This window comes from Catharus ustulatus, chromosome 6 (genome assembly GCF_009819885.2).
Source record: "Catharus ustulatus isolate bCatUst1 chromosome 6, bCatUst1.pri.v2, whole genome shotgun sequence".
In the NCBI taxonomy this organism is placed as follows: domain Eukaryota; kingdom Metazoa; phylum Chordata; class Aves; order Passeriformes; family Turdidae; genus Catharus; species Catharus ustulatus.
The window spans coordinates 58,864,316-58,884,014 of record NC_046226.1 but is presented as its reverse complement, the minus strand read 5'-3'; the positions used below and the strand labels follow the sequence as shown (position 1 = coordinate 58,884,014).

The 19,699-nt window shown below is 40.3% G+C and overlaps 1 protein-coding gene across 3 annotated transcripts in view; it reads left to right on the top strand.

Moving 5' to 3' along the window:
• The window catches only part of GALNT18 (polypeptide N-acetylgalactosaminyltransferase 18), a 179,917-nt gene that overhangs the window by 51,410 nt on the left and 108,808 nt on the right, over positions 1–19,699 (top strand). The window lies entirely within an intron of this gene.

Sequence of the window (19,699 nt, the reverse complement as noted above, 5' to 3'; positions counted from 1 at the left end):
TTTATTTCTTTAGCAGTTGGCTGCGTTTGAGAGAAGCAAATGTGTTTAATTGATAAAAAGGATAATTTTCTTTGAGCTTCATTACCTTGAAAATTCTGTACACTAGGTAAGTTGGACCTGTAAGATAACATCCACCCAAGTGGAGAGCCTTGCTGCTTCTCCTGGGTCATTGGGGAGGTGCTGCTGTTTAACACACTTCCCAAACTGATTTATGCCACCCCTGAGCACCCTGCAGCAGCGTTTGCAGTGCTTTGGAAAGTAAATCATCATTTCAGAATGAATAATTCTATCAAATCTGACCTGGAGGGATCAGGTTTTATGTGTTGCCCTAAAATTTACAGAAATTCTGCTTTGGGTCCTCAGAAAATTTGAGATTAGAGGAAAAGCAGGCTCTGAGCAAGAGTTCTGTGCAACTACTGTGATTTGCCTTTTTTAACTGTCTCATAAAGTCAGTTAGTTCTCTCTCCTCAAGCAATTATAACTTAATTTCTTTGTATTAATTTTGATTCTTATTCAGAGAGTTTTATCTCCTCATTACATACTTTAGCTGTAATTTAGCTTTGAAAGCATTGCTGATTAAAAAGAGATTTATTTCACGGAGCTAAACATTATTTTAAAATGGATACAGAGGCATCTGCTAACACACCTCCCTGTGAATATTGTTAATTGTATGAGCAGAGCTATCTGGAAGTCAATTTTGTCATTATTAGACACTTTCAGGGACTGCAAAGTTTTTCATTTAATGACTTGCAAAGAGTTTCTGCCATTTATCATTAAAAAGGGACTGGAGAATAAGTTGATTCTTCCCATGGTGAGCAGTCAGTGGTCAAGCTGCTCATGTGGGATGAGACTTGGAATCTCTGACCTTTCTTTTTCAATTCTTTCAGCTGAAGGTTTAAATATCTTTTTGGCACTGGTGAAAAAATTTTAACTTCCAGTGCTCAGGATGTCACCCTTGACAGAGTGACATGACTGAATGTATTTCAGCAAGAGATTCTTTCTGGTGACTCGCTGTCTTACAATAATTTAAAATTTTCTGATAGGCCAGAGTTACAGGTTGAATAGCAGTTTATTTATTTGTTAGACTGCTTTAAATATTGCATTTAAAAAAACCTTCACAGATGTGCCTTTCACTTCAGGAATATTAATGGCTTACATTTCTTTTTTTATTTAGAGTTTTTTTTGTGTATGTGGTGGATTAAACAGTCTTTGTGTTTCATGTTCACATTCTGGATAGAATCAAATTAATCAGAGACTTGGCATTTAGAAAAGGAAAACGGAGGCAGCATCACTGTAGCCTGAAGGTTTGTTTGAGTTATGTAGTCCTTGGGGAGGATAATCAAATCAAGAAAACCAATCCAGGCTGCATAGTCCGTAACAATTTATAAAATTAATAATTTGAGGCATGCTGGATGAAGTCTGCCTCACAAAACTGGGTGTGCAATAAGAAATTTAACACTCGGCTATGATCCTGTGGAGAACATCAAAAGTGAGTTAAAACCTGAGCTGCCAGGTCTGCAGTTGAAATTTTAGACTTTTTGATTACTTGAGTATACCCAGTGTCTTACTCTTTTGACAAAACGATGAATTTTAGCATTAAGAAATCCCCTTGCATTACAGCAAGATGAATCCGTAAAATAAGTGATGTTATTATCCATGAGGAATGTCAATAAACACCTGGTTGTATTCTTCATCTCTGATTATTATGCTTCAAATATAATCTACCACAATGCCTTGTTATATATGCTGGGAAACAATCCATGGAAGATTTTTTAAATGAAGAATTACTTTGTCTTGGTTTTTTTGCTCGTATTTCAGGAAATGAATTACAGTCTCTCAAAGGAAGAAAAGGATTGCTCCACATCCCAGTAATGGCACATTAATGTTGTGCTAAAAGTGGCTTCTGGAAGGTTCATAGTTAAATTTAATTTCTTTCCAATCTAGAATAAAATTTGATAGTGAAGTGTAAGCACATTATGCCGAAATGAAATACTGTAATTAAGTATTTCATTTAAGAAATTCAGAAATACAGCATTATCAAGTCTAAATATTTAAAACTCAAATACCTGAATCACAAAATTGACCAAGAAAGATATAATTTAAAAATACTGAGTTTCCATGATGAGTTTCAGATTTTTTAACCTCATTTTAGGACTTTGATTTGTTCTGCAGTCAGAGTGGTCGAAATTGTATTTTCCTGATGAAAGCTGGCCTGTTGATTTTGGTGTTTGTGGTTTGAAGGAACAAAGGGTTACCTACAGAGGTGGGGAGGTTTGATAGCCCTCTGAAGGGGCCACATCCTTGTTTCAGGCATCTGTGCTCTTTGGCTTCTCTGGAAATTTGCTGTAGATCAAATTAATTGGTTGTAATTAATTTTTGACGCTTAGAAAATAAAAACAGTTGAAGGGAGTTGCTTCTGGGGTTTAATTCTGTCAGCTGTTACCAATAACATAAATTAAAAAGTCATCAGGAATCGGTTGTGTGCTCCCAGTTTAGGTGAGCCAGGCAAATTCTCTTTTTTTTTGTCCTAGCTCAGTGAATTAATTCCCAGTGCTTTGACTCGAGCCCTGCTGCAGATCCCTGTGCAGTGCCCTGCATCATCCTGGAGCCTTCCAGGAGCCTGGTGCCCAGCTTGTGCCAGAGGTTTGGCTGGGAGAGCTGCCCCTCCTTGGCAGGGATTGTTTTTGGGAAGGCACAAACTGCAGCTCAGTGCAATGACACAGTTGGATTTTGTGTGTTGGGAGAAAAACAGCTGTGAAATTTTCTGAAAGACCCTTAGGAGTTCTTTTTTTCCTGCCCTTTCTTCTTGCTTCATCTTGCCAGTGGGAAGGAGTATGAGCAAGTGGCTTGCATGATAAATAAGTGCCAGATCTGGAACTAAGTCCTAGTCCCTGGAAAACCTCAAGTATCAAAGGAAAGGGAGAAGTCTGAGTTTGACTGTGAGGCAGGGCTGCAGATTTATTGAGCCTTAAATGTCAGTACCAATGTAATAAAGACAGTACACAGTCAGTGATGAGAACTTTTCTGAAGAAAAATCCTTTTCAATAAGTTGTCAGCCTGTCTGGAGTGGTGAATTGTTATTAAAAACCAAAAAGACAGACCAAAAAAAAGACAGGTAGGGAAAGAATGGGAGCACCTTGTGAGCTGCTCAGCTTTCAGAGGCATTTCTGCAAGCTTAGTCCTATATTTGTTATTTTGGAGAGTTGATGTGTTTTGATAATGAACCCTCTTAGGAAGAGGCACATATGAAATCCGTCATGCTTCACAGGTGTTTGTTTTCCTGGCCAGGGTGAAGCCCAGCTGGAGCAGAGTGCCAGGCTGAATGTTCAGTGTGTCCTTACTAAGCAGAGCTGTCGTGTTTGACGTGTGCTCCAAGAGCTAATTTCCATGGTATGGTCTGAGAAACCCCTGGCAGAAAATCCTGTCTGCTCCCCTGGAGATCGGAAGTTGTTTAAATGCTGTGCTTGGGACACTGAGGAGTTTAAAAATGTGTGTGTCATGGGGAGGTGTTGAGGTGAGGCTGGAATGCCCCCTCAGTGTGACAAACAGCTCTGTGCTGTGTCTAAAATTTACAGCCTGCTCTGCTCACAGCCCACTGTCCATTCTGTAAACTCTCTGTGATGATGGTTATCTGTCTTGAGTTTGTTTTTATTATTGTTCCGTTTGATCTTCTGAAAACTGCAGCTGACAGTGCTTAAACAAATCCAGCATTTATACAAAATGCACATTGTCTCAACTAAGAACATGATTATCGAGTGTGGTGGGTAGTCCTGGATTTTTCTTCAAGGTGTTAATTTTTGCCTTGACAGCCTTGCAGAGTGCAACAGGTTGAGAAGCTTTTGGGCAGGTACTGCTGCATTGTGCTTGAGGCTCTTTCATTTCACTTGCTGTATCTCATTTATTCTTTAAGCATTTCCTTCCCTATTTCTGGTCCCAGGCTAGTTTTTCATCATAAATAATAGGAACAAGAAAAAAAAAAATTCAAAAAATCCCTCTTCTAGACCACATTAAAGGCATTATTTATTTAAAGGGTTTAAATTTATTGCCTTAATGGCAATGCCACGTGCTAATCATCAGCCAGTTCAGCAGCAGCTGCAGACTTCATTTTCTGGAAGACTTTGCCTACTGCTTGAGGCTTGTGACACTTGTGTGTTTTGATCACTGAGTGTGTGGGATTCACATGCCAAACACACCTGTAGTTTTAAACAATAAATCTCGAACAGAATAAAGAGCTCTTTTCTTTATCTCAGCACCTGATAGATGATGCTTTAACCTCTAAAGAACCCCAAGCTAGATATTAAAGACACAGAGAGCTTTCTATTACAAACAGAAATAAAGTGGTGTGGAGTGATGAGGTTAATAACTGCAAAGATGCAAATGTCTGCTGAAGATGAAGCTGAGGCAACCTGCTGCTCTTGCCTGAAGTGGAAAATCAATGTCTTTGTTTTGCTGCAGGGAGCAGCGGCTGAGGCTGTGCACTCACATTCCCAGGGGGGGTCATTAGAGCCCCAGCACAGCTCAGCTGCACAGGTACCAGAGTTTGTCTGAGGAAGGGAAACTAAAAACATCTGTCCTCATGCTTGAGAGCACTGGAATCTCTTGTTCCTTAGGGCACTTGCCAAAATGCATTCCTGACCACGTCACTGAGCAGTGAGGATTTAATAGTGCTGCAGCTAATGAGTGATTTGTGTGTGCAAGTGGAATGTTTTGGTAATGTACTAAACCTTTTATTATTATCATCAACATTATTATTGTGGTTTGAAAGGATTACAAACTCAATGCAACCCAGCAAATCTGCCTTACCTGGGTCCCACTCGTGTCAATCAGTGATCCCCTCTGCTCACTGCAGCTTTCACATCACCTCAGCATCACTGTGGGAATGTGGTGACCTCCAGGATTCTTTGGAAGAGGTGACAGGTTATCTGTCTGCCTTGGCTGCTTCTTGCACCCATCTGCCAAGTTGATAGGATCAGCTTCACGAGCCAGGTGTGTCTCATGGAAAATCACTTCATTCTGCTGTCACTTTTTCTCAGCTTGTTGGTCTTTCTTTAGTTTGATAGTGCCTTCTTGAAAGCTTTTGTTTGCTAGCCGGAATGATGGCTGTGCAAAAATGTAAGCAGATAATAAAATATGGATCATTCCCCATCTTCTGAATCAGTAAAAGTTGTAAATTAAAAATTTTTTGCAAGTAAGCACAATCGATAGCTGATCTCATAAAATGCAACCAAGTGCTCTTAACACTGCTTTTTATGCAATCCTGGGTCTTTTTCAGCATGTCCTGTGGGATTTGGCAGGGAATTTTACCAAGCTGCACTGCTGTCAGAATGGTGCCCTGAAAGCTGTGTCCATGTGTGAAAATGTTGTGGTGAGCTGGGCAGAACTGGTACCCTGGCATCCCACTGCACACCTGTCCTTGTCCTGGAGGTGCAGTACAAACTGAGGCACTGCTGCTCCTGGAGGGAGGAGATGCAGAGGGCAGGATAGAGAACTGAACCCCCAGCCCCTCCAGAGCTTTTTCTCTGAGCTTCCTTTGGGGGGTGCAGCGCTTGCAGAGACAGAGCCCAGAGGGAAGAGAGCCAGAGTGTCTCTGCTTTAATTTACACACTGAGCCCTGGCTTCTCTTTGACCTCACATGGTCTCTGTAAGCTGGATTAGTCTGACAGTGCCTTTGTCCTGGGAACAAAGGATTTATCATTTCCTGTGTTGTGTTTGGGCAATCTGCTCTGACTCTTTGCAGATAAATTACATCTGCTGTGTTAGTGAGTGATGTGCAGAGCAAGTACAGGTACCACAGTGAGATCCTGAGCTCTTCAGGGGAGGGAGGCAGGTTCCAGAGGGGACTGGAAAGCTGAGAGGAGAATTACGAACCACAAGAAAGCCAGTGTAAATATGCTGTGTGCCCAGAGAGGGCTGCTCAGAGCAGTGTTTGTGGAGGCTGGAAAGTAGATCTGCAAACTGCAGAGCAGCTGGGCATCAGTGGGATGAGCTTTCTGGAGCACATGTGGGAGAACAGGCTTCCTACTGACCTATTCAGAGCTGGGGAGAAAAGGAGGAACTTTTCACTGAGGACCACAAAAGCAGCTTTTCTGCTTTTGCAAAGGAAATATATTTATTTTAAACTCTACAGGGAAGTAACAACATACCTTGTGTAGTGCAGCTCAGCTTGCTCATTTCCTTGTCAAAGCTTTAAAACAATATGATTTTTTTTTAAATGTCCATCAAGTAAAATTTTCTAGTCAAGAGTTGGGCTTGAGCAATATAAATTAGCATTAACACTCTTTGGAAAGCCTGTTGTCATGAATCACCTTCATGATAGGTAATAAATATGGCAAAGTTTTAAACTGCACATCAAGAACATCACAGAGATATAGAGAGATTTCTACTGACAGAGACTTTTAAAAGGAAGCAAAGCATAGCTGCAGTCGGAGGGTATGTGCTAATTAGTAAGCTGATGTGTCAGCACCATCACCAATTGCTCAGTATGGGGCACCACAGCTTCACAAGCTGCTTTATGGGCTCTTAAAAAGAAGCATTACTAGAATAGTCAAACCCATGGAAAAACCTTTTAATACTTTTTTTAATAGATCATTTGAAATGTTGCAAGGTAGAGGGTGGATAATTGCACGGGTGACTGCTAAAATCCAGTAATGTTTCCCTTTATATTCTGGGGAGTGCACATCTCAAGTCCACCTGGCAGATAAAACCTCTGCCTTCTGCATGTCTTGCATCTCCATTGACATAAAACCATCAGCAGTAGTGTGCCACTAGAGAGCATTCCTGGCTTAAAGCTGCTTCTCCTGAGCTGCCCGTTGGTTTCCAGGCTGGATTGCCCTCGTTAAGCAATGAGCTGGATGGTGCTGGTGGCTGTGAGCAATGCAAACTTCCTCACCTGAACACAGAATTCTCCAGGCTCATCTAAATTCCCATTCAATAGTTTCTCACTGGCTTGTCCATGAGACTTCCAATTATTAAGAGAAAGGTTTGGTATTTAATCTCACAGAAAGAGTAATGATCTTTCTAAAAGTTTTTGAATTTTCATCCAAGTAATTAATCTCATCTACGCATAAGCCAAAAGCTTACTCGAATATATTTGCTTCAGTGAATTTTAACTGATTAGAAAAATGTTTTCATTGTAGAAATTGTGGGGATGCTCTGCTGTATCTACCCTTTACTATTCCAAATAACATTTTTAAAATGTAACTAGCAAAATTTTCTGAAGTATTAGAATACCATGATAGATTATGATATACCTAATGAGTAAAGCATAAATTAGCAGTTTTTCACCATAAAAACATTGTTCTACGACTGTTGTGGGAAAATGTATCGGAGTCAATTTTTCATTAAGCACTGTACACAAAATAGCTGTGAAAATTGTAAGTTTGGGTATCAAAGACTGTTTAAATGGAAACTGGAGATTCACATGGCCCTGGTGGTTTTGCTTTTGTTGCTAAGACAAAGGCTGGAGGTCAGGCTGTTCTTTGTGAAAACAGGAATTGCAGTTTTGGGGTTTTTTTATCAGCTGCAGAGTCATTTGCTTTTTTGATCTGAGGGAATAAATGATCAGATATGACTTTGTGTAAATAGGCATTAATCTCCCTGACCTTGGAGAGCCTGACTTCGCCTGGATTTATCATGGAGAATCAACAGCAATTACAAGGAAATTGCCAATGTCCTTGTGGGATCTTCAGTCCTCCAGAGCTGGTTTTTCACAAATCTTATAGGATAAATATTTGAGCTTCTTACATTGATTTGTGTGGAAGCTATTCTGAGGAAGAAGAGGGGAACAATGAGATGGGGGCAGAAAATGTAGCTTGGTTTCCTGGCTGAGGTATCTATATGTGCTTTCATGCTCAGTTAACTGTGCTTATACTCTTGACTCTAATGTAAAGACTGGTTTTATTTAATATTTAGAGTATGATCTGGGCAGCATCTGAGATAAAAGAAATACTGATGATCACAGATGCAAAGGCAGAGCTATTTCCCTTACAGGAGAAGGCATCCTTTTAAATATTTGAAAAGATGAGAAGAAAAAAGGCCCAACAGCTTAACCTGTGTGGTTGTTTTTAAATAATGCACATGGAAATGATTACTAAAAGCTGCACAGAAACCTATTTCTGTTGGTTGGAAGCAGCCTCCTGAAAATTTGGGGTGTTGCTTTTACAGTGCAAGCCTTCTGCCCTGTTGTTGTAATTTTAATAACCCTTCCCACCTTTCTGCTGGAAGTGGTTCAGATGGAAGACGGGAAGAACAGGATTGTAGCAAGGGGATGCTAACAGATTCTGAAATATGATCATTAGCAGCTGTTTGAGATTCAGTGGCTGTAATATGTTAATGAACTATTAAATTATGCAGATGGAAATCACTGAAAGAGGAATGACATCAAATGGAATTATGTGACAAATATGACAAAATCTCATTCCTCACTCTCCTGTTCTTTTCTAATGGGAAATATTAAATTAAAAAATAGAATTCTGTGTTTATACATTGAAATTCTGTGAGAAGCTTGCATAAATACAAACTAATTAATTTTCTTTGTCAAGTATGGCTAAAAGACAAAGAGATGATGATGTGAGAAGGCAGCCCTTAGAAACCCAGTTAAGCATTGCAAGGCACGCTCATCTATCAGCCAGTCGCAAGTGAAACAAAGTTTTGGGTTATCCCTCCTTAGTTTTCAGTGCTACTTTCTTCCAGTGTGTCTTGTTACCTCCTGGAAATATATATTATAATTTTGGGAGTCCTGTAGTTGGAATATACTTTATATAAAGCTGTTCATTTAACTGACACACATGAAAGAATAACTCTGTTTCCCTGGATATTAACATACTGTTGGAATTAGTGTTTTGGTTTTCCTTTATGTTTTATCTTCTCCATTAAGGACCATTTGCCTCGAAAGTGTGGCTTAGAAATGAGTATCTAAATTAAACATCAGCTGAGTTGGACCCCAGTAGGAAGATGTGAGTAGTCAGTGCAGGAAGCACAAGAAGGAGCAACACTGTGGTGTGGGAAGTGCTTTACTCCAAGTGTTTGACTCTTTTACTCCAAGACAAAAGAGATTTACAGTGACTTTTTTCCCCTGCATGACTTACTGCTCTCCACACGTAGCTCTGCACTGCTGGTGGGAGGGAATGTAATGAAAGTGCTTCCTCTTCTTGCTCTTACCTGTCCTCTGCTTCTGCCATTCCCTACAGCGGCAAAAATGCATCACAAGAAATATATGAAGAGAGATCCTGATACTCGGGGTTATGCTGAGATGAACATTAATAATCGGAAATAGAAGCTTTAAAGAAGTTTGAGGATTTCTAGAACATGGCTTTTTTTAAGTGTTGGAAGCTGTGAGCATCAGTGTGAGAGCTACCAGAAGAAAATACCTTTACCAGGAAAATCCTGTGAGTCTATTGACGGGTTTTTTTTCCCCCAAAACATGGAAAAGGGAGCTCTTTTTATGTCTTTGCTCCAGTTGCAACACTTGTTTGTGGCTGCAAAGCTGCACATGATTCAAAGTCAGATTATGGCAGTGTTTCTCCTGTAGTTCACAGTGCTGTTTGCTGAAGTTCTGGCTGCTGGTACCACTGTATGAGCAGCATCTCTCTTAGGTACACCCTTGTACCTTTTTACTAATTTAATTTTAAAAAATAACATGAAGAATTTCATGTAAATCTCTAAACCAGATTCCCAAAATACAGTCTAAGAGAAAAGTGTGTGAAAATTTGAAGACAGACACTTTCAGAGACTCTATAAACATGCTTTGGTGTTTTGTGGGTCAAGGATGTATCTTTTGTCTCTGCAATCTTCCTCTACATGTAAATGCAGCTTGTAAATTCCCTGGAGTTTCTTTAATTATCCCAAACACTTAAATTTTACTGGGGATGGGGGGGGGGGGGGGGGAAACGTGCTAAAATAAGCATATGTTTCTACACTGTGCAAGTGTTACGAGAATAAAATTTAAGTGTGTTTTCAGGAACACTTCAGAGAAGTTTTGAATGCTCTAGCATCATAAGAATAAATCATAACACTTAGCTGGTGCTGTTTGGCCTCCCAGCCTTGGTAGAGTCACTGTCAGGGAACAGATTTGCAGATAGTTATTAGACCATGTTAACTGCACAGATGGTTTGCATTGCTCTGAGCAAGAAAAATCAAAAATGGGGAAAGAGAGGAGTAAAGCAGGCTGTGTAATGAAGCAAAGAAGTGCATGTGTTGTTAGGGCTAAAAGATCCAGCTTAAAGAAGGGATTTTGCCTGAACAAAGTTGTTTGTGTGCAGTATGTTCTAACTTGCTGTATGATTAGGTCAGCTGGGAATGGAAACCCTCTTGGTAACAATGGTTCACAGATCCAAGTTTTACCAGGCTGAGAGACACCAAATATCTGAATCCATGGGACTCTTTGCAGGGAAAATGGTGCTGAAATAGCTAATATTCCTCACAAGCCACGCTCTAAAGAGGCTGCAAAAATCTAGTAAATGTCCAAACAAATCCTCTAGCACTAGTTAGGGAAATGGAATTGGAACATAACCATCTGCTCCTTGCAATGCAGGGTGTTGGAGCCTGGTGCCTTGGGACCAGGGAAAGCAGCACTGTCAGGATTCACTGCGGTGGGACAGGCACAGCAGTGGGATGGGGTGGTGCAGCCTGCCTGCTGATGCTCAGGAATTGCTGACAAGTGGCTGATCTTAATGCTGATGAGAAGGAGCATTTTTATTGGTTTTGTAAGCATTTCAGTGATGGCTGGCACTGAGCAGCTCTGAAGTGGAGCTTTGTTTAATACTCCTGCGAGGCAGGGGATGTGCTGTTATTCCTGTTTTACAATGGCAAAATGAGATCCACGGGGAAAACATTCTGGTTTTTCTGCGAGAGCTCAGCTGTGCTGAGATAATCAAGGAATTATTTTAGGAAGAAAACTAAATCCTCTTTTTCCTTTACCACTGTTGAAGGGTACTGTGAGCAGCAAGAGGGGAAAAGCAGGCTAAGTCTTAGTCTATGTTCCCAATTCAGCCATCATCCTCCACAGGAGGCCCAAAGGTGTGCTGCTGGCTGTGGACACTTTGGCTTTTAAAGACTGTGTAAAATCAGGCTGGAGAGTATCCAGGAAAATAGCCATGACAAATCCTCCATGGACTCTAGGTGATGCTGAGCACCTAAGTAAGTGGACATCTGGTATCTGTGGTTCCAGTTCTTGGTGTCTTGGAGAACTGAACCTGGTGGTAAATGAAGCCCAAATCGTGATGGAAAAGCAGGCACCCCTTCCTTCCCATTCTGCTGGGCCTTTGGCAGGAAAGTGCATAAACAAAGAGGTGGTATCAGTGCAACTGCCTGAAGGGACAGAGCCTCTGTAACAACATTTACTGGAGAAGAAACCACACAAGATTTTTCTCAATTCTCTGACTCTGATCAACCCTCTCTCATGTAAATCATGTGGGATGAGCAAGATCTCATCAGTATTTCCTTGCGTGTTATTTTTAGACTCCTGCATCGGCAGAGATGCAGCTGCAGAGAGATGCTAATGACAGAAACTCTGCTCTGCTGAACCTTTCAGCAGGCCACGCTCCCAAAACTAGGATGGAGCCAAACTAGTTCCCTTGGTACCAGTGTCTCTTTCTTTAAGGAATGTTTGGATAAGCACTGGCCAGTTTTCTGGCCCTGGGTAGCCCACCCAAAACTCACTGACTGAGGGTGTTCAGCTCTCAAAATGCAGATTATATGTTTTTGTGCTAAGTGAACTTAACATGCAAAAGCAACCTGGGAGTTAAATCTGCAGCTCTTGTCACAGGGAGGGGTTGCAGGGGTGCATTTTATTCAGGTGGACGGGAAGCAGAGGCATTACAGAATTCCAGGCAAGCCGTGGCTCTGCTCCTGAAGAAGCTGTGCCTCCTCAGCAGCCTTTCCAAATCCTCAGGGACACGGACAAACACTGCTGGGGGCTGGGAAATCTTCTCTGGCTAAGGTTTGGAGTTGTTTATTGGGACTAAGACAATGAGCCTTAGTTCTCCCGCCAGGGAAATTACCTCCTGCTTTTTAATTTGCTTCAATTAATCTCATAATTATTTATTTTTATTGTAGGGAAATACTCCATTTTCCAGGTGAAATATTTAATTCTCTGACATTGCCTCAAGCTAGGATTTGTTTACAAAATTCCTGGAGCCTGTACTGCTGATACCTTTGCTTGACTGCCAGCTGTGTTTAGGTGTCAAAGTATTAAAGGGCAGCTTTTCTCCAGGAGAGAAGATTAATTGGAAACAAACTGTTAAGAAACTTCATTTACTGTTAGAGAAAATTACTTGCACTTTGAATATAGGGAATCATTTGTTTTATTGATGAACAGTTATTCCAAAGGGACATCAGCTCCTCCCTAGTCATCTGTTCAGATTCTAGATTCATCTGGCTGATTCTACAGCTCCTTCTTTCACCACTACTCTGCAGTTAATATCCTGACTCTTATGGCAAAGCGATTTTTTTCATTCTTTTCTGTTTCAAATAGAGTTTGATTAGCCCATCCCACCCCAGTGACTCATCAGTAATTAATTCACAAGCCCTGTGGATTTCAAACACCTGCAGGGCAGGTGGAGCAAATGAAAAAAGCACTGCTCATTTTGGACATAACCTCGGGATTAATGAAATCTGTTATCGTGCTTAACAACTCCTGAAAGCATTATGGAAATTCAGAATTTAATATCTCACAATTCTCAGCTGTTTTATCAGAATACATCCTTCTGGTATCTATCCTAAATAGTCCTTACTACAAGTAATGCTAATAAATAACAAAGTCCAGTACTAAAGATATTCTACAAAACTGAAAGTCTTTTTAATTATCCTTTTTTTAGGCATTGGGCTGATGTTTGTTAACACTCCTGGATAATTCTGTTTCAGTTTAGGATTAGTAAGCACCTCTCTGGGATTATGTGTGTATGAGATATCTCCTAAGTGTTCTCCTCTCCTCCACATGAAATGGCACTGTGGTATCTTTCAGCAGCTTTTAAAAATAAAGCAATCTCTACTCCTGTCCATTTTAATATAGTTTAGATGAGAATTTTACCTATAGCAGAATATTTAAAATGCTCTTCTAGATCTTCTACATCCTCTAGGATGTGTGATATGCAGCATTACTAAAAAAAAATAGAATAACATTTTTTGCACAATTCTAAAATATGTGCCAGTAAGGGATGGAGGTTTTTTCCCCCTCATCCTTTCTGCTTTGTGAGTTTACCAGAACTCATCATCAGGTGTGGGGTGAAGACAGGAAGAAAAAAGATGTGTCTGAATTTTACCAAAGTATAACTTTGGTTTATGTTGCAGGAAGGGTAATATATTAAAACTGTAGAAGATGATTCTGCTTCTCCTGTGTGATTTAGCACATTTGCAAGAGGTTGATTTGTGACTCTCAGACCTTTCAATAATGCTTCTTACACTGAAGTCACAGAGATCTGCAGGGAAATCTGTGGTCTTATGATGAGAAATTACTAACTAAATTGCCCATTGTATCTTGCATAATAAATTGAATTTTCCATTATTTTCATTTAGTTTCCTATTGTGGCAGTAACTCAAGTTTTTCTTGGCTTCCTCATTTTCCCTTTTGCTTCTTATTTTTGTTTAAAACCGTATTTCTAGCTGCATTTGCTTCATTCTCTAATCCAGCTGTATTTTGGGTTTGAGGTATTTTTTGTCTTGTTGGGGTTTTCTTGTTTCTTTGTTCTTATTAAAATCCTGACAGGGCTATGATGACTTAAAAAAAAAAAAAAAAACCACAAAAAACCCCAGATGAGAACCCATCCTCCCACCAAAAAAAGCTGAAATAACCATCCAGCCAAATGTTCTCATTCTTCACACAACACAAAGCAGAGGAGCAATCAACTTAATGCAAAGTCAAAAAGATTTTTTTTTGTAAGTCTGCTTTTTAAAGTTGTAAAGGAAATGCAGAATGCTGTAAGTTTGAAGCCATTTTTTTTCTGCAGTTCTTAAATTAAGACAATAGAGGAAAATTCCCAGGTAATAGGTATTTCTCCAAGTTCCTAGTTGGAGGATAGAGAGTGAGCTGAGAATAGTAGCAAACTATATCTAAACTATTGTATTTATTTTTAAAAAAAAATATTTATTTCTTTTTTTTTTTTTAATATTTGTTGGGTACAATCTAGAAGTTCCTCTTGGCTTTCTGTTGATTCAGACTGCTGCTTGTCCACATGATTTGTTGTCTCCTTTCAGCATGCTTTTGACTTACTGTCCTATTTCCGAAATTAAGCTAAAGTATCCTCTTACACCAATTACCCAAATACCTGTGAAACCAGAGGACTTAAATTGATTGCATTTTCTTTAATTTTTCCTGCTATTTCAAGGAGAATTCTTGACACCTCAAAAGGCTCTCTGTGTTATTGATGTTAACATTAGCACAAATCTTCTACTTGGTATCAGAGGTGGGAGAGTGCTTTTAATTTGTCATTCATGTTTTTGTGCCAAGAGGAGAAGCTGTGTTATGCTTAGGGTTTGTTTGTTTGGTTGGTTTTTTTTTTAAATTGAAGTGCAGTTTGCAAGCCTTTAAAACGTACCTGCTCCCTGCTGCTGCATTTGTCAGTGTCCAGTGCTGTAAGCATGACAAGGGCACTGGCACTGAGAGTGGAGAATGATTTTACAGAAGAGCACACTGGCTCTTCAGAGCAGCCCTAATCTTCCTCATAATTCCATTATTAATTAGAATTAATAGGTATTAATTAATAATGCATATTAATTCATAATAATTCTTCAGGTTCCTTTTAAAACTGAAACTCTTCTGTCTCTTGGGGAAATGGCTGGGAGTGTGAAGTGGGTGCACTGTGCAGTAATGCCTGCAAGTGTTTGAGAAGTGCTTTTTGGGTTGTCGGGCAGGCAGTGCAAGTGTTTGTGCACTGGGGTGCTGGTGAGGGGTGCAGCAGCTCACAGTCTGATGGTGCCAGCACTTAGGAAAAGAGAAAAGCATGTCTTGGGTGAGGGAGCTGCTGCTCTCTGAAACTTCTGTGTTGGCAAAGAAGTGGCCAAAACAAAATTCCTCAGAGCGCTGAAAGAGCTGAATGGAAGTTGTTGAAGCAGAACTAATCTGAGGGAGCTCAGTACAGCCTGGCAAGCAGAGGAAAATCTCATTTTGTGTCATTACTGACAGAGGAAGCCTGCTCTTGGTGCTTTGAGTTGGGCGACTGTAGAAGAGAGTTAGTTCTGTTTCCTTGTGTGAACTTTACTTTTGGCGTGACTACTGAGCTCTGTGTAAAAGGAAAAGCTGTATGTATGTGGCTAATGAGCTGTGTCACAGCCCGGCAGCCCCTGGCAAAATAGTTTTCAAAATAGTTAAGTGCCTTTCATGTTTACTCCAGGTGACATGGGTTTGGGTTTATGATACAAAGCACGCTGAGCTTTTAAAGCCTCTCAGCTGTACAGATGCAAACTCCGCTAATCCCAAAGCAAAATGAGCTCTGCTATTCATTAAATGCAGATGAGTTTCCTTTCTTAGTAAGCCCATTAGCAGACGCCTAAATTTAGGAACACGTGCGGTTACAATCAGTGGAATATTCTGAATCTTTTTCTCTTCTTTCTTGCACTGGAACTCGCTCTGCTGTGTTTGGGAGGTCTCAAACCCAAGCCCTAATGTGGTGCCTGGTTTATTCTGTTGCCTTTGCAAAGTGCTCTTTATAGATAAATCTGTTTCCACTTCTTTCATGGTGATAAGGAGGTGAGGAAAGTTGTCAATAGAAACTCCGCTTTGTGCCTGAGCATCAAGTAGAAGCAGTCTCAGTTTTTGGCACAGCTCTGTTTCCAGGATGCAAACTGGTCTCTCATCTGTGAATTTCTGTTGTCTTCCACTCTTACCTGGAAAAAATACTCAGTGGAACCAACTAACCTAATGAAAAACTGTTGGTTTCACAGAATTGGGGTTTAATTTGTACCTTCTTTTCATTTGTACAGGGCTCACTATCATAAAATTTCCTGGGTGTTTTGAAAACATTATCACAAATAATTATAACAATGGCAGTTATGTGTGATGATAACATGATGTCTTTTTCATCCAAGACAAGAAACATGTCAGGCCAGTGCAATACTTCTCACAAAATTGCACTGATCAGAGAGAGAATATAGGCTTAAATTGGTTCAGCATTTTCCTTGACAATCTGATCTAATCAGCATTGCAGGGAGGTTTGTTTCTCCTAACCAGAACCATGACCTGAAACAAGTCTCTCACTCTGCCTGTCTGAAAAAACTGGGAGGCGACTGAGCCTGTCTCCTTCTTCTCTTTCCATTATGGGGACTGCTGCTGGTTCAGGGCACACACACTGAAATTTGTTACTGAGATTTGTGTATCACAACTGAATAAATTCACCATATCAATTTTCAGGCAATTTTTGGCAGATTGTTTATATTTTGTATTTGTATTTTTAGACTGTTATTCCAAAAACTGAGATATGTTTGCCTACAGATTTGGTGTAAGTTAATTCCTTAAGTACAGAATTATTTGAAATGAGAAAAATAACTTTGCCATTAAAAACGTACTTCTTTTAATGAAACTGGTAATCCTTTAAGTTATAGTAAAAAAAAATTATTTTGACTATTCATTATCTTGGAGGTTTGTAGTTAAGAAATTATGTGTGGCTTCAAATGAGTTGATGCAGTCTTAAGATCTGGTTTCCAAATAGAAGAAATGCAGAAAGGTATTGCTTAAGACAGGATGAAAAGTGTGTTTTGGAGAGTCTGAAGACTTGGATCTTGGTACTCCTTAGTCTTTAATATCCTCTCAGTGAGTTTTTTGAAAATATGCCTTTTACATTTTGGAGAAAACAAAATTGGTCCCTGACAAAATATTGATGTCAATGGATACAGAAGGCCTTGAAAGTTCAGTAGTGGTACCTGTCACAGAGTTCCGTGTCTTCATCTGAAGGGAAATGGGTTGTACTTGCAAATTTGTATTTCCATAGATAATCCCATCCCAGTAAATTAGAAGTGTTTACCCTGTTTTCAAGTTGTCCAGGCTTGTAGTAACATGATGTTAACTTTGCCAGAATGATGCATGGACCTGTCTGGCCTGATTCATATCCATGGCACAGTTATGGCTAAAGGGGAATTTAATAGGCTGGCAGTGAGACCATATCTAGTAGGAATAACAGTGGCCAGGATTTATGGTGTTTTCAGATCAGAGCAGGCCAGATGGAGTGCATGCAGAAGAAATACAAGCCCTTACCAAGCCCTTTTTCCTATAAAATGTTCTGTAAAATGTTGTGTGCACCCATATCATACACTTTAGCGTTGACTTGATAGCATAATAAACATTTCATTTTTCTCCTATGCATTTTCTTACCCATAGGAAATAACCACCATCCTGGATTTTGCTGGTTAATTAGCAGTATATAGGTTTGGTACTTGTAGTTCTGAGAGCTCTTTAACAAGTCCTTAAGAAGTCTCAAAACCCTCAGATTTGTCTTGAGACCCAAATTTTCCTGTTTCTTACGCTGCCCTCTAGCGCTGAGCACGTTTGGAGAGTCATCTCCAGACATCTTTTTTTTGGTGTAAAGTAACTTTTGTACCACGAATTTTTAGGAACTCTTTTTGGGTATCAGAGTCTACCAGGGAGGAAGCATCCCCCTTCTCTAATGAGCATCTGTCCTTGTTGGGTGCTAAGCACCAGAACTAGACTGAATTTCCACCCTAATATGCACAATAAGCATGGGATTATTTATCAGAAAAAACTCCAAACAGAAACAAATGAAAATATAGCATGCTAGTAGTTTATACCACTATGTAAATTTATTGGCTGCTTAAAATGCAGTAAAGGTAGCTTATAAATTAATAGCATATAAATTGTATTTCAAGTTCTTAAAAAAAACCAAAAAATGAGAGTTTCTGGCACTTCCTTCTGTATGTGCTCTCATCCACAGTTTAATCTTTAAAGCTGTGTCTGATTGTGTACTATCCACAGTGTTATCATGACTTCTTCGCAACTGTTGAGGAGAGGATCACCTCTCTTTTGCTAGGGCTTTTCCCCACTCCCTGTCTGATCTGTCCAGTGTTTACACTAACTGCAGAGTGTGCTGGGCTATGCAAGGACTGGATGTGGAACTGAATCCTCTCAGGGTCCCTGTGTGTTTTGTATGTAGCTCAGATCAGGTTTATTTTTCCTTAAGATCAGGGCTGAGCTGCTCTGTCATCTGTGCAGACAGTATGACAGGCTCTGTCACTCTCTCTGAGGAACCCTGGCAACTTCAGTATGACTTACTAAGCTGTAAGTAAGCATAGCAGCAGAATTTAACCCACTTAGATACTGCGGTTTTTTTAGGAGCACTTCTGCTAAAGTAATTTCTTTGGGAACAAGACTAGAATGCCAAGAGGAATTAACTTGAATATTCAAAACATTGAGGCTCACTTTGCAGCACAAAGCTGTATTAATGTTGACACCTTGCCAGCAGTATTGTGATTTTTTGGGGAGGCAAGAGAATAAGTAAAATAACTTTTCTTGAGGGAAGATGTTACTGTAACTTCCAATTTTTGTCTTCTGAGCATCCTTTTCTTCATGGCTGATGCAATGGTGCATCTTGGTGAGCTGCTTCTGCTGTTGCTTGTCAGTTTTTCACCATGCCATGCAAACAAGGATGCCTTCATTTAGAGGTGCACTCATCTGATACAGGATTTATAGCAGGGTCTGCATGGCAGCAGCCTTGCAAGACAGGAATTGTCAAACTGCAATTTTTGAGAATGCTGATAAGGTGTTTTCATGAATTACAATAGGTTTTAAAAGTGGGGTTTTCCTTTTTGTATCTTGCTATGTGACAAAGTTCAGGTGAAGTTTTCACACTTGTAAATGCTGTCTCATGGCTCTGTGACCCAGGCTGGGATTTTTACCTGTCACACTGAATGGCTTCTGGCAAGAGGGTAGGGAGGGTATGGATTGCCTGACAGATGAAGGGCATCTGTAGAGGAAAGGGATGAAAAGATCCTTACTTCCATAGAAAGCTGAAAGGCTACTGCCTGCAGGAGATGGGATATAGATTTTTTGAGTGCTAGGGGGCAGAGACAGAGTTTGAGGCCATTAGGGCTCACGAGAGAACTGAGCTTTGTTTTGCCTTTAATGCCAGCCTGCTTAGATGGACTCAGGAGTCTGCCCTGCACGGTGAGGAGAGGCACAGCTGTGGCATCACCCCTGGAGTCATGGCCTGCTCCTGGAATCATGCCTTCCTCTGGGCTGGGAAATCAAAGGGTTAGGCACTGCAGAACTTGGGGGAGCACATGGTCAAAGCCTTTCCTCCTGCTCTTGGCATCATTTCCAGTTCTTTTAGTGAGCAGCCTGTTTGCCCTGAGCATGCATCACTTGGTGCAGGTGTCAATGCCTGCTGCATGTCTGCAGCTGACACGGGGGTGTTTTTGCTGACTAACTGTAGCTGCCTTCTTGGTACTGGCACTTAATGAAATCGGCAGATGAGGTTACACTGCAGGCTTTGTAAAGCAGTTCTGTTTCCATGGAAGGCATTTCCACAATGGCAGAGCTTTGATGTGAAACACTGCTGCTTGTGTGAATAGACCTGCAGTGAAATAAGGGGTAGAACCAAAAGGAAACTTACGCTGTTTGTTCTCACAAGTACCTGGATCTGTTTCTGCAACTGTTTTTGCAACCCTTTTCTGAATTCATCCTTTCTCTTAATTGTGAACCTGTTCATGGTAACTTTTCTTAGGAAGAAATACTGAAATCTGAATGGAGCTGAAAAAA